Raw genomic sequence first — 12,689 nt, 5'->3', positions numbered from 1 at the left:
ACCCTCACCTATCTGCACATGTGCGTACACACACACACACACACACACACACACACACACACACACTGAAGCTATTCTGAGCCCTGTTTGACATTGTGAGGACCCAAAAGCTGAGTGTCATGGATGAAATGGCAGCCACTCCGCACCCCCACACCTGGACCACCCCACGCCCCAGAATTCCTGGAACTTTTAAGTGTGTGCAGGGCATTTGTTTGCACAGAGCAAGGGAAATTGACTTCCTCTCCAACAAAGTGCACAAGTCTCTCCGACTCCTGAAGGCACCATTTTTTTCTTAATGGTTTAATGGGCCCTGAGTAGACAGTAGGTGAGCCCCTGGCTGAAAGGGGAAAGTCTGAGCTGGTACAATACAGCCCTGCAGCGCTAATAAGGTGGGGAGGGAGCTGCTGCAGAGCCTCTGCTGCACCAGGAACCCAGAGACAGAAAAGCGCCCTGCAGCCTGCTCCATTGACGTGGGCTTAACGAAAGGCTTTGTTTATTAAAGGAAGAAAATGTCTCTGAGAGCAGGGGATCCGCTCGAGTGATGAGCAGCCACAGTCGCGAGGCAGGAGCCACGGTCGCGAGGCAGAATGGGGTCCCCTGAAATGTGCGCCACTACAGAGCCATGCAGGCGAGAAACAGGGTGAGATCCTTCTGGAGAAATCACCCAGGGAGGAAGTGCCTACGCCCAGGGTCGGGAGCCAGGAAGCCATATGCCCTTGACTACCATCTATTCGGTCTTAGGGGAATCCATCTGGGCTGGGTATTCGCTGGGCTGGCACTTAGACAAAGGTGCCCCCACATGCCATAAACACTCCAAGCACTTGTTTTTCTTTTCTTCTCGTCTCTGTCTCTGTCTCTGTCTCTCTCTGAGCCAAGGATGACCCTCAGTCTTGCCAGTTTGTACAGTGTTGAGGATGGACCCCGGGGGTCTGTGTGTGCCACTGAGTCACACGCCCACCCACTCTGAGCACCATTAGTGAGTTACTTCAATTAGTGATCATGATAATCTCACAGAAAAAATAAAATCTGGCTTCTCCTGGAATAAGAGGCAATCTAACCAGTGAGACATGTCAGCACTGGGGCAGACCCAATTGGAGTGAACTCTCCAGGTGAGCCCAGGAGCCATGTCAATTGTATAGCTTACTTCATTTATGGTACCTGAGTGTGTGGCTTTGAGGCCCCTACAACAGAAGACCTCAGTCATTTCTCCTCTACCCCAGTGAGTCGGCATTCTCTCTTTGTTTAATTCTACCTTTCCCAAGGTGGTCAGATCACTGAGGTTAAACCCCAGGCAAAGGTACTGGGACTTGGGAATTCCCCCCTCCCCCTCCAAGGACTCAGAGGAAGAAGGACACTGGGGGCTGAGGAAGGATGCTACTCACCACCCTGTGGAACACTGGGACCTCTGCCGCCTGCCCTCTCGAATTGTGTCAAGCACTTGGGTCTCACAGAAGCAAGTTATTTAACGTACCCATCCCTCAGTTTCCCCATTCAAATGTTTGTTTGTTTGGAGACAGGGTCCTTGAAAGCCCAGGTTGCCCTGCAACTTGCTATGTCGCTATGTAGGATGGCTTTGACCCTGGTCCTTCTCCCTCCCCTCCCAAGTAAAGGGATTACAGACTGAACCTCAGCACCCCTCGTCTGAACTTAAAAACTGAACTTGAAAACTGCTCCTGCCTTGTGAGGAGGTTGGGAGGGGCACAGCAAAGATTTCTTTGGATTGTTTGTGACTGTCAGGTGTTGAAATAAGAAGCGGCGGCGGGGCTGCGTCCCCAACACCCCGGCCGCTTGGCTAGCTCATGCCCGAAATAACAACACACAAACTGTATTCATTTAAGAACTGCTTGGCCCATGAACTCTAGCCCTTACAGGCTAATTCTCGCACCTGGACTAGCCCATTTCTAATGATGTGTGTAAGCACCCCAAGGTGCGCTTACCGGGAAGATTCTAGCCTATGTCCATCCTGGGTTCAAGTTGCCTGGGAGAGCTGAGCATGGCGTCTCTGCTCCAGCAGAGCTGTCGAGTCTCTCCGGGAGCAGAGCAGAGTCTGACCTCACTTCCTCTTCCACCCAGAATTCTATTCTGTTTATTCCTTCCACCAATGCTTTAACCTATGAGGCCAAGCAGTGTGTTTATTACTTAACCAATGAAATCAACAGATTGATATATGACACTCCCACATCAGTCAGGTTTCTGGTTTTAATCCTTTGGCCCTAATGTCAGTTTTGCCATTCCATGATGAGAAAACAAAACCCTTTCTGCCTGAGCTGGGCAGTGTGGCATTCTCCACAGGGAGTCAGGGGGAAGCTACTTGGAGACAAAGTTCTACACCGCAGGCCTCAGTCCTGTGCTATTCTAAACTGGTCTCCGGTGATAGGAATCATCAACTCGTCGACTTGTTCCCAAGAGAACTGGCTAAGTGAGGTCCTGCTGAGGACATCCCTAATTCTTCTTCATCCCGCTGCTTCGGGACGGTGTCCACGCCGGTCACCTTCCTCAGCTCTCCACCTTCCCTCACACCCCACGCCAACTACCAGTTCACAGGGGAGGGGGCTAAAATGGCCTGGACGGAGATTCAAGAGGGATGTTTGTGGGGCTATGGAGTTTATTAGGAGAGTTATTAATGTCACGGACAGACAGGGGCTGTGAGGAGATAAAACATGGCTTCTATTGCAGAAGTGGGGATCTCTTCTTATGGATTTCTGAGGATGGAAGAGGTTTGACAGCTGCTATAGAATGAATACTTTGTATTGGTATGGATCTTGGTTTATTGATACAAATTTAAGGTCAATTTTGCTATACTGTGTGTGTGTGTATATATATATATATCTGATCTTAAGGTATTAAAATGTAATATATAATTAAGAAATATAGGTTAATAGAAAATCATCTATAATAGTCAAGCTTATAGTCATGTTAGTTAGGTTTTCTAGATATACAGAGATTTATTTCAGTTAGATATTCTTCAAATCTTTCAGAGACCTACAGAATATGACATTTAAAATGTTTTAAAACCTTAGGACTTTTCATGACAATGAGACTCATCTGTTCCTGACAGCACCAATCTACTTCAAGAGGAGGATGAGCACAGAAGAGGCTCCTTATGGAATTTGCTAGACATTTGGGCAAGAAACTGCTCTTGCCTGGACTGCTTGGTAGTAGTGTTGTGTGAATTGGACATGCAGGACCCACAGAGAAATGACTGCTGAAGTTGCCTAAAGAAGGTGAGACAGTCCTTCGGGGTTCATTCCTGCTTCAAGAAAGAGTCTGCCAGACGTTGTGCAGGACACAGAAGAAAGTTACTGACAAACTGCCAACATAGGTGGAACTGTCTTTGAAATTTCCTGCTTCATGGAAAAGTCTGCTGGATACTATGGGCTTGTAGACTGAAGATGGATGTCCCAATGTTACAGAACTGTGGGTGACTGTCCAGGCAGCAAGATGTCTCTGTCAATTCTAGAGTTTGGGAAGTTGTTTACAATGCACTTCCTGTTCACTTAGGTAATATTATATCCTTCTGGAGTCTTTGATGGAGTTGAAGAATAAATAGTAATAATATAATTTTCCTTAGTTATAATAAAAGATAAGGTAGATATAAATATTATAACTGTAATTCTTGCTTGACACGTTTTGTTATATGTAAATTTTCTGTGTTAAGTTAAAACCTTCCTTTTTACTTAAACAGAAAAGGGAAGGTGATATGGGATTTCCCTCTGTATGCTGTGATTACCTTTAATGAGTAAAGAAACTGGCTTGGCCTGAGAGGGTAGAACAGAGCTAGGCAGGGAAAACTAAACTGAATGCTGAGAGAAAAGAGGCAGAGTGAGAGAGAAGTCATGTAGCCCTGCCAAAGACAGATGCTGGGAACTTTACCTGGTAAGCCACAGCCACGTGGCAATACACATATTAATGGAGATGGATTAAATTAAAATGTAAGCGTTAGCCAATAAGAAGCTAAAGCTAATGGGCCAAGCAGTGTTTTAAGTAATATAGTTTCTGTGTGATTATTTCGGTCTGAGCTGCCAGGAAACAAACAAGCGGCCCTCCTTACAACAGACAGCACATGCCTGAAACCAGGCAAGTGGCAGGGAAGGAAGGGGGTTAGGGGCCAGATGTGTGCCCACCAATTCCCCCTGATGTAAACTGACTTCCCAAGGAGGGATCCTGGTACCTGGAGAGCCTTTAGCCCTGGACTGAGCCAGGACCTTGTAGGAACCTTTGTCATCTGTGAAAGGAAGGGCTGTTGCTGGAGTTGTGGCTTGGATGGCAGCTAGGACACTCCATTCTCACAGCAGGGGGAATCTCAGGGTGGGACACTCTATTCTCACAGCAGGGCGGGGGATCTCCAGGCAATCTTGCTCCTAGACAGCAGATCCTCCTCACTACAATCTCCATAGACTGACCTCTCCAAACTTTGGTTACTCCTCCTTCAACTGTAGTCCCTCCAATGAGTCAAGTGCCCCCTTTGCCTGAAGAGCAGCAGGCAAAAATCTGTCTGTCTGTCTCCCAGGGTCCCCCCCCCAGCACATTATTTCCCAATGGCATCCTTAAGGAGGAATCTTGTTCACTTGCGGCCAGACCCCACACCTGTTTGGCTTCACAAATGTTAGAATATCTCCCCCATCCCACCCTATCCTTGCCTGCAGCCCACACCTGTGGAACCGGTTCACAATTTGGCCTTGCCATTCCATTTCTATAAGGGACTAGGTACCAAATCTCCAGCTGAGCGCTAGGAGTAAGCCTGAAGGCGACAGACTATCCGGCCTGCAAGCCAGCAGCATCCTTCCTATGCTCCATGCAAACAGCAAGCCAAAACCCCTTCTTCATATATAATTAAGAACTTCAAAGCAGTAAGAGCACTGTGTTAAACCAAGCACAGGTCCCTTCTAATTGTGTGCCCCGTGTGATCCACAACATGCACCACAAACACCTGAGCCCCACCTGCCTGTGACTTCTCCTGAGTCCACAATCTTACACCAGCTAACGCTCTCCCAGTTAGGTCCAGTCTTGGCCTGGACCACACAGGTCTATGAAGGAGAAATGCTTTGCCTTCTTCGTTCAGTCTCTCACACACTCTCTAGGCCCACTCCTGCCTTCTTCGCACCCCCTGGGCCAGGCACAGAGCCTGTGGCCTCCTCTAGTCTAGCCTGTGCCTCCACTCTCTGACAAGAGTGTGATCTTGCAGCTCACATCTGCTCCCCTGAAGGTCCTACTTCTGGTTTCTGTCCATCTTCACAAACACCTCTTCCCTCCGTCTCTTACTCCACCTCTCCACCTTTAGAGCCTTCCCCCGTTGCTCCCTCTGTGGTCTCAAGTACCTACTCAGCAGGGTCCAGCCTCTCCTCCGACCCTCAGCACAATCTTGTTCGGGGGTTTATGGGGCGACTGTATTCTAAAGACCATTGGTAAGCGGTGAGAGGTATTTAAAAGTTTTATTGCAACTGTGATTTTATAAAATGAGATAATACAGATTAGGATGGACTAAGTGGCAGACCCAAGGCCACACCGCAAGTTAGTGGCAAAGCCAAGGTGGGAGACTGGTGAGGTCATAGGGACAGTAAGGACAGGCATAAAGGAATAAGACAATACAGGGGCTTTAAAAGAGAAAAAAAATCATCGGGGGCTGGGGTGCAGCTCAGTCAACAGCATTCTTACCTGCACAAAGCCACGGGTTCAAGTCCCAGCACCATACAAACTGTGTGTGATGGCACATGCCTATAATCCCTCACGAAGGAGGTAGAGAAAGGAGGATCAGAAACTCAATGTCATCCTTGGCTTCATAGTGAGTTCTAGGACAGCCTGAGGATATATGAGACCCTGTGTCCTCCCACCCCCACTAACCACCACCACTCCAAAAAACTTGCCTGCATGTTCTTGGCACCATTGAGAGATGGAGGCCTGTGTCCCTTCCCTTGAACTATGACCCAAGTACCCTTAAGTCTGGCATGCTGAGACCTCACCTTGGTGCACTGGTCCATCTAAATATCCAGCTGAGACCCCTACCATGAGCTACCTTGAGCAACTAACCAGGCAGGATTTAACTTGTAGTCCCAGCTGACCTTCCCAGAAGGATCCCTGAAGGAGAGTTCAGCTTTCTCCACCCCGGTTCTGCTGGAACCCCTGACCCAGAGAATCTGAGTGTATAAGAAAGCGGTTCCTAAAGACAGTGAGGTCAGGGTGATTTGGTGATGTGATATCCTCACACAGTCGCTGGGATTCCCCGAGCAGGTGATGAAAGGGTGTTTGGGGAGAACCACGCTCAGAGGCAACAGACTTGGGGGGAAGCCCTCTCCATCCATCCTCTCCATCCAGGGCTGGTTTCTGTATGTGGGTTTGCCAGCGGCTGAACTCTGCTTCCAAATTTAACTCTCAGCCTCGGCCCCTCCTCTCCAAAGTAAAAGTCGGGGTGATTTCTACTCGATGGAATTGTGGGAAAGCAAAGGTACAGACGTATTCAGGATGGTTGCGAAGCCGCCTTCTGCTCCCCGCCTTGGCAGATTCACCCTGACTCTGTCAAAAACATTCTTCAGCCCAAGCCATTAGCTCCAGAGCCTCCCCTGGCTGCCTCCTTCCTCCGCAGTTTGCACCTTTCCAATAAAAGCTTCGCCTCTTGATTACAGAACAATGCTCCACCCTAATTGACTTCCAGGCATTAAAGTTTTACCGAGATGATCTCAGAAGCTCCCTGGGGAGCAGGGGAAAGTGCCAAGCAGCATCGTGCCAGCCCGTGGGGCCCTGGTGCTGGCAGAGTGCTTCCCAAACCATGGCCGACATTTTGTCAGAGCCCTTTCTAGGGAGCCAAAGTAAGGCAAGGGTTCTCTCTCCTGCCCTAAGCGCTGGAGTGGAGGACCCCTGGGGTCTTGGATCCTTGTCGTTCGCTGACCTGTGCTGTCGGGGCAGAGCTGGACAGAGACAGACAACCCTCGCTGAGTTGCTGGCCACAGTTGACATGGAGTCTTTTGGGATGCACTGGAGTGAAGGGCCAAGAAGGCAGCAAACACAAATTACAAGTCCTCTAAGGCAAGCAGGCGCTCGGTAGATGAACTGGCCAGAGCCACGCCTTGGGCTCAGGTGTATGCGGGGGAAGGTGAGCTCTGCGTTGCTCACGCAGAAGGAGCTGGGGGGGGGGGCAGCCGTACTAACTCAGAGCACCATGCTCCAGACTGGGGAGATCAGCTTCACCCCTCCTCTCCTCCACCCTCTCTCAGAGCTTCTATTTACACCTCACACCTTGTGTCTGTGGCGACCACAGAAAGAACAGAAGCTACATTTTTGGCATCGCTACCTGTGGTTTTCTGTATGTGTGCACTCCCTCATCATTCTCGCCCCCCTCCACCCGAGACTAAACTCAGGATCTCATTCATGCTAAGCATGTAGTCTAAACCACTAAGCTACATGCCCGACCCCAGCCTGATAGCCTGATTCCTTTTGAATGTCCTCACAGCCTTCAAACCATCCTCGTGGTTGCCATACCCTACGAAAGTGCTTTTGTACCTTTAATCGCAACCCTTTTTTATTGTGCTTATTTAATATGTGTTTGGGTGTATACATGTGTGCACGCATGTGTGTACCTGTGGAGGTCAGAGGGCAGCTTGTGGGAATTGGTTCTCCTCTTCTACCATTGTAGTACTGGGGTCTGAAGTCAACTCATCAGGCTTGGCAGCAACATGTCTTTACCCACCAAACCACCTCGCCAGCCCAACTTCAATCCTTTAAAACATCTTAATATAGTAGTTCATTTATTTTGTGTGGATGTAGTGTATGTGTGTGGGCGTGCATAAAACACCGCGGGTGTGAAGATCACAGGACAACTTGCAGGAACCAATTCTCTCCTCCTAACCCATTTGTCTCAGGAATCTACCTTAGGTCCTCAGTCATGATGGAAGACACCTTTACACCTGAGCCATCTCCCTGGCCCCTTAAACCTTTTGTTTTGTCTTGTTTGGGGTTTTTGTTTGTTTGTTTATTAAAACAGGGTCTCATGTACCCCAGACTGGACTTGACTCACTAAGTAGCTGAGGATGACTTTGAACTCCTGACCTCCTACCTCTACTTCCTAACTGCTGGGATTACAGGTGTTTACTACAGTCCTCAATACAATCTCAAACCTTACAGCACCCCCCCCCCAGGAGTGGCATGGTTGCTCTGTTCCCTACAGGGGATCAGGCACAGGCTGGGTGGGTAGCTTACCAAATGTTCCATCTCCCAGCTGGGCCTGAATCTAGCTTGGTCCTTTGCTCTCAGTACTTAAGGACAAGAGGGTTTTGCTGGCACCGCAGTGAGTTTCACCTTGTCCTGTCCACAGTTAGCTTTGGGTTTCCTGCGCCTTCCTCCTTCCCTGCCGCCCACACTCATCAGCCAGCTCCCTCCCTGACCTCAGGAGCGAGCCCCACAGCACTGGTCCCTCAGTGACCCAGGGAGAAGAGAGAAGGGAAATTTCAACCCCCCCAGGCTCCTCTCTGCTCCACAAAGGGGTGGGGTTTGTGATTTTGAAGCCAAAGGTTTAATCTCCACTATACACACACAACATACCCAGGGCACTTCCATGCCTCGTGGGCCCTAAAAGCCCAGATGGAGAAGATTTAAGGCTCAGAGGAAGTCTATTTGGTGATAAAATATGTCCTGGGGAAAAGTTCACTTAAAGCAAATCTACTTAATGGGAGGTGACGTTTTTATAATAAGTCGTGAGACTGAGGGGGCAGATGGAGGCTTGATCTTTAAAAAATTGAAGCTTACGATCCTTGATTTATTATACATTTAACTATATTTTTATTATAATTACCTCTGGGACAGTGTTTAAAGGATAGAAAGGTAAATCAAGACTTGTTTGGGGTTCACTTTTCCAGAAGAAGACAAACACAACATGGCTAACTATAGGGATGGAGAGAGGGAGCAACAGTCAAAAGCCCACCCTGCTCTTGCAGAACATTCGAGTTTGGTTCCCAGTGCCCATGTCAGGTGGCTCACAACCACCTCTAACTCCAGCTCTAGGGGTCCGATGGGCCCTTCCAGCCTCTCCTGAGTCTGCATTCACAAGTGCATACCCACACACAGACACACACAGACACACACATATACACATAATTAAAAAGATAGGTAACTATGACACACGTATTTGACCTTCCCAGCAAGAGTTCTTTAAGATTTATTTATTTTTATTTTATGTGCATGGATGTTTGAATGTGTATATATGTTCCACTAGCAGGCAGTGCCTATAGGAGCCAGAAGGGCGTTGGCTCCCCTGAAACTGGAGTTACAGATAGTTGTGAGCAGCCCTGTGGGTGTCAGGAACCATCCTGAACATGTCCCCAGCTTCCCACAGCTTTTAAAAAAAGGCAGCTTCTGCAAAATGGCCAAGGGCTTCTCCAGGGAAACACCCCCTTCTGAAGCAAGGGTCTCTTCTGTCTCTGCCTGACTTCCTTCGGTTGGGAGCAGACATTCTGCCAGACCCTCATTTCCTTGGAGACTTTGTAATAATTGCGGCATCATCCCTGAGCCGTCCCTGTCACCTCCCTCGGGGAAGCCCTGCATCTGTTGTCACACGGGCGATTTCACTTCGCGGCTGGTTCGCATCATGATCACAGTACCCGGCGAGAACGGCCACAGGAAGCTACAGAGAGAGCTGTGACTGGAGTCAGCTGTGCAAAGATTTGCCCGCGAGTGAAGATTTCACGGGGGCTGACCCCTGCGTCCTGACTTGTAATTATGGGTAGAATAAATGCCCAATACTGAGGTTCCCTGTGCTCAGAAATAGGAATTAGCAGTTGCAAGTTCCAGGTAAAAAAGGCTCGGCGGGGAGAGGTTTGAAGACAGGCTCACAGCAGGAAGGCGGTCTGCTCTAGGCGGTGCTCCTTCAGGCAGAGCCTGGAGGTTTGAACCCTGGAGCTGTGTCCCACACCTAAAGCTAGGACACTGAAAGTGTAAAGAATGCAAACAACTGCTTAGCACTACTGCCATCTGCTGAGCAGGACGCGCTTTACCAACTTCGTCGTCGCTGGGACTCACTCCAAAGTCGCCTGCACTTACCTCCGACCTCCCTGTACATAGGGTGTAGACTTCACAAACGCTAAGAAGGCTTCAAATCCCTTCCTCAAGATGATCTTGAACCCCCGACACAGCTGAAGATAACCTTAAATGTATCCTCCATTCACGTCCCTAAGTAATGAGATTACAGACCTGGGTCCCACGCCGGGTTTATGTAGAGCAGGGATCAAACCCAGGGCTTTGTGCAAGCAAGGCAAACGCTACCAACAAAGCTGCACCCTCGGCCCCACTTCCTCCTATTTTATTTTATCTTATTTTATAAATATGGGTGTTTTCCTGGATGTGTGTTCATGAGCCATACATGTGCTTGACCCTGTGGGATCTGTGGAACTGGAACTAGATAATTGTGAGCTGCCATGTAGGTGCTGGACCTGAACCCAAGTCGGAGCAACAAGTGCTCCTGACACTAGGCCAGCTCAGTCTTCTCTCGCACTTTGAAGAAAACTCTTCTTCAAAATCAAGGTCAAGCCAGGCCGGACGTGGCTTGCACACACCTTTAATCCCAGCACTTGGGAGGCAGAGATCCTCAGATCTCTGCCAGCCTGGTCTACATAGTGAGTTACAAGCCTTGGCCAAGCCTACACAATGAAGCCTTGTCTCAAAAAAAAAAAAAAAAATCAAAGTCAAATGTCCTATCTAGAAAGACATCCTCAATGCCCCAAAGCTGTTCTCATTTGTGTGTGTGTGCCTGTGTGTGTCCCTCTGCATTAAGTTTTACCGATTATGTCCCAACACTACACCTTAAACATTCAGTGATCCATTTTTCTCTAGATAACAGAGTCCAGGTTGGACTATCAGTACTTATTCTTAGCATATGTCCCTACTACCTACTGCACTGAGGGTGTTGAGTTAACACTCACTGAATGAACAGTCAGGTGGAAGGTGCACACAGGTGCAGGTGCACACAGGTGCTGGGTGCACACAGGTGTAGGGATACACACAGGTGCATGGTGCATACAGGTACAGGGTGCACACAGGTGCAGGGGTGCATAGAGATGCAGGGTGCACACAGGTGAAGATATACATACAGGTGCATGGATGCACACGGTGTAGGGTACACACAGGTGTAGAATGCACACAGGTGCAGTGATGCAACAGATGCAGGTTGCACACGGGTTCCTGGATACGTACAGGTGCAGGATGCACACAGCTGCAGGGTGCACAAAAGTGCAGGGTACACACAGGTGCAGGGTACACACAGGTGCAGGGTGCACACAAGTGCAGGGATACATAGCTGCAGGGTGCACACAGGTTCAGGGTACACACAGGTGCAGGGTGCACACAGGTGCGGGCACACAGAAGTGCAGGGCACACACAGGTACAGGAATGCACATAGGAGCAGAGTACACACAGGTACAGGGTGCACACAGATTCAGGGTACACACAGGTGCAGAGGTACACACAGGTGCAGGGTACAAATGGGTGCAGGGTGCACATGGGTACAAGAGTGCACACAGGTACAGCTGTGTACACAGGAGCAGAGTGCACACAGGTGACGATGTGCACACAGGTTCCGGGTGCATACCTATAATCTGACACTTAGGCTAAGGTAGGAGGTTTACAAATTCAAGTCTAGCTTGGACTGTATATTAAGACCCTGTCTTTAAAATAATGAACAGGCACCATGATCATGCCAAAGGGTTCTTGATTCATCAAAGTTATGTCAATCTTCTGAACTCAATTTTTTTTTTTTTTGAGACAGGGTTTCTCTGTAGTTTTGGAGTCTGTCCTGGAAAAAGTTCTTGTAGACCAGGCTGGCCTTGAACTCAGAGACCCACCTCCCCAAGAACTGGGATTAAAGGCACATGCCACCATGAGGTAAAAGCTATGCAACATAAAATTTCCTGTTTTTAATGACTTTAAAAATATACAATTCATTATATTGTATTTAATGGTTTTGATGTATTGAAAGTGTCACATAGCATTATCACTACACTAGCCCAAAACACTTGAAAAGGAAGCCACATACCTTAACAGTCAACCCTCGTCTCCTCAGCTCCCAGCTCGGCAGAAATGAAATTAGCTCATCTCTATGACTTCTCTCTCCTCTCTCTCTCTCTCTCTCTCTCTCTCTCTCTCTCTCTCTCTCCTCCCCCCCAAGTGGTAGCATTTTTAAATTGTTTAATGTTTGTTGATTGTGTGTGCATGTGCACATGTGTGCACACAGTGCTCAGATGAAGGACAGAGCGCAGCTCTTGGGAGTTGGTTCTCCGCTTCCACCACATGCGCCTGTGGATCACACTCAAGTGTCAGGCTCGATGGCAAGTGCCTTAGCCCGCTGAGCCACCTCATTAGCCTTTCATTTCCTTCTTCTGGATATTTCTCATAAATTAGACCACACATTACATGGCCTTTTGCATCTGGCCATATGCATTTGGCGTATCCATTCACTAATTACTTGATGGCCATTTGAGCTGTTTCTTCCTTTTAGCTAAAGTAGATAATACTGCTAAAACTCTATGGACAAGTTTTTGTGTGAACATATGCTTGTTTTCTTCAGGTAATGTGTCTAGAAATGAAGTAGCCGTGACACTTGGTAATCCTAGTGTCTTAGGATTTCTTTTTTTTTAATTAATTAATTTATTTATTTATTAAAGATTTTTGTCTCTTCCCACCGCCGCCTCCCATTTCCCTCCCCCTCCCCC

The sequence above is a fragment of the Alexandromys fortis genome, unplaced genomic scaffold (assembly GCF_014885135.2).
Source record: "Alexandromys fortis isolate MF-2015 unplaced genomic scaffold, M_Fortis_MF-2015_v1.1 scaffold_44, whole genome shotgun sequence".
Lineage (NCBI taxonomy): Eukaryota > Metazoa > Chordata > Mammalia > Rodentia > Cricetidae > Alexandromys > Alexandromys fortis.
This window is presented reverse-complemented; position numbering follows the sequence as displayed.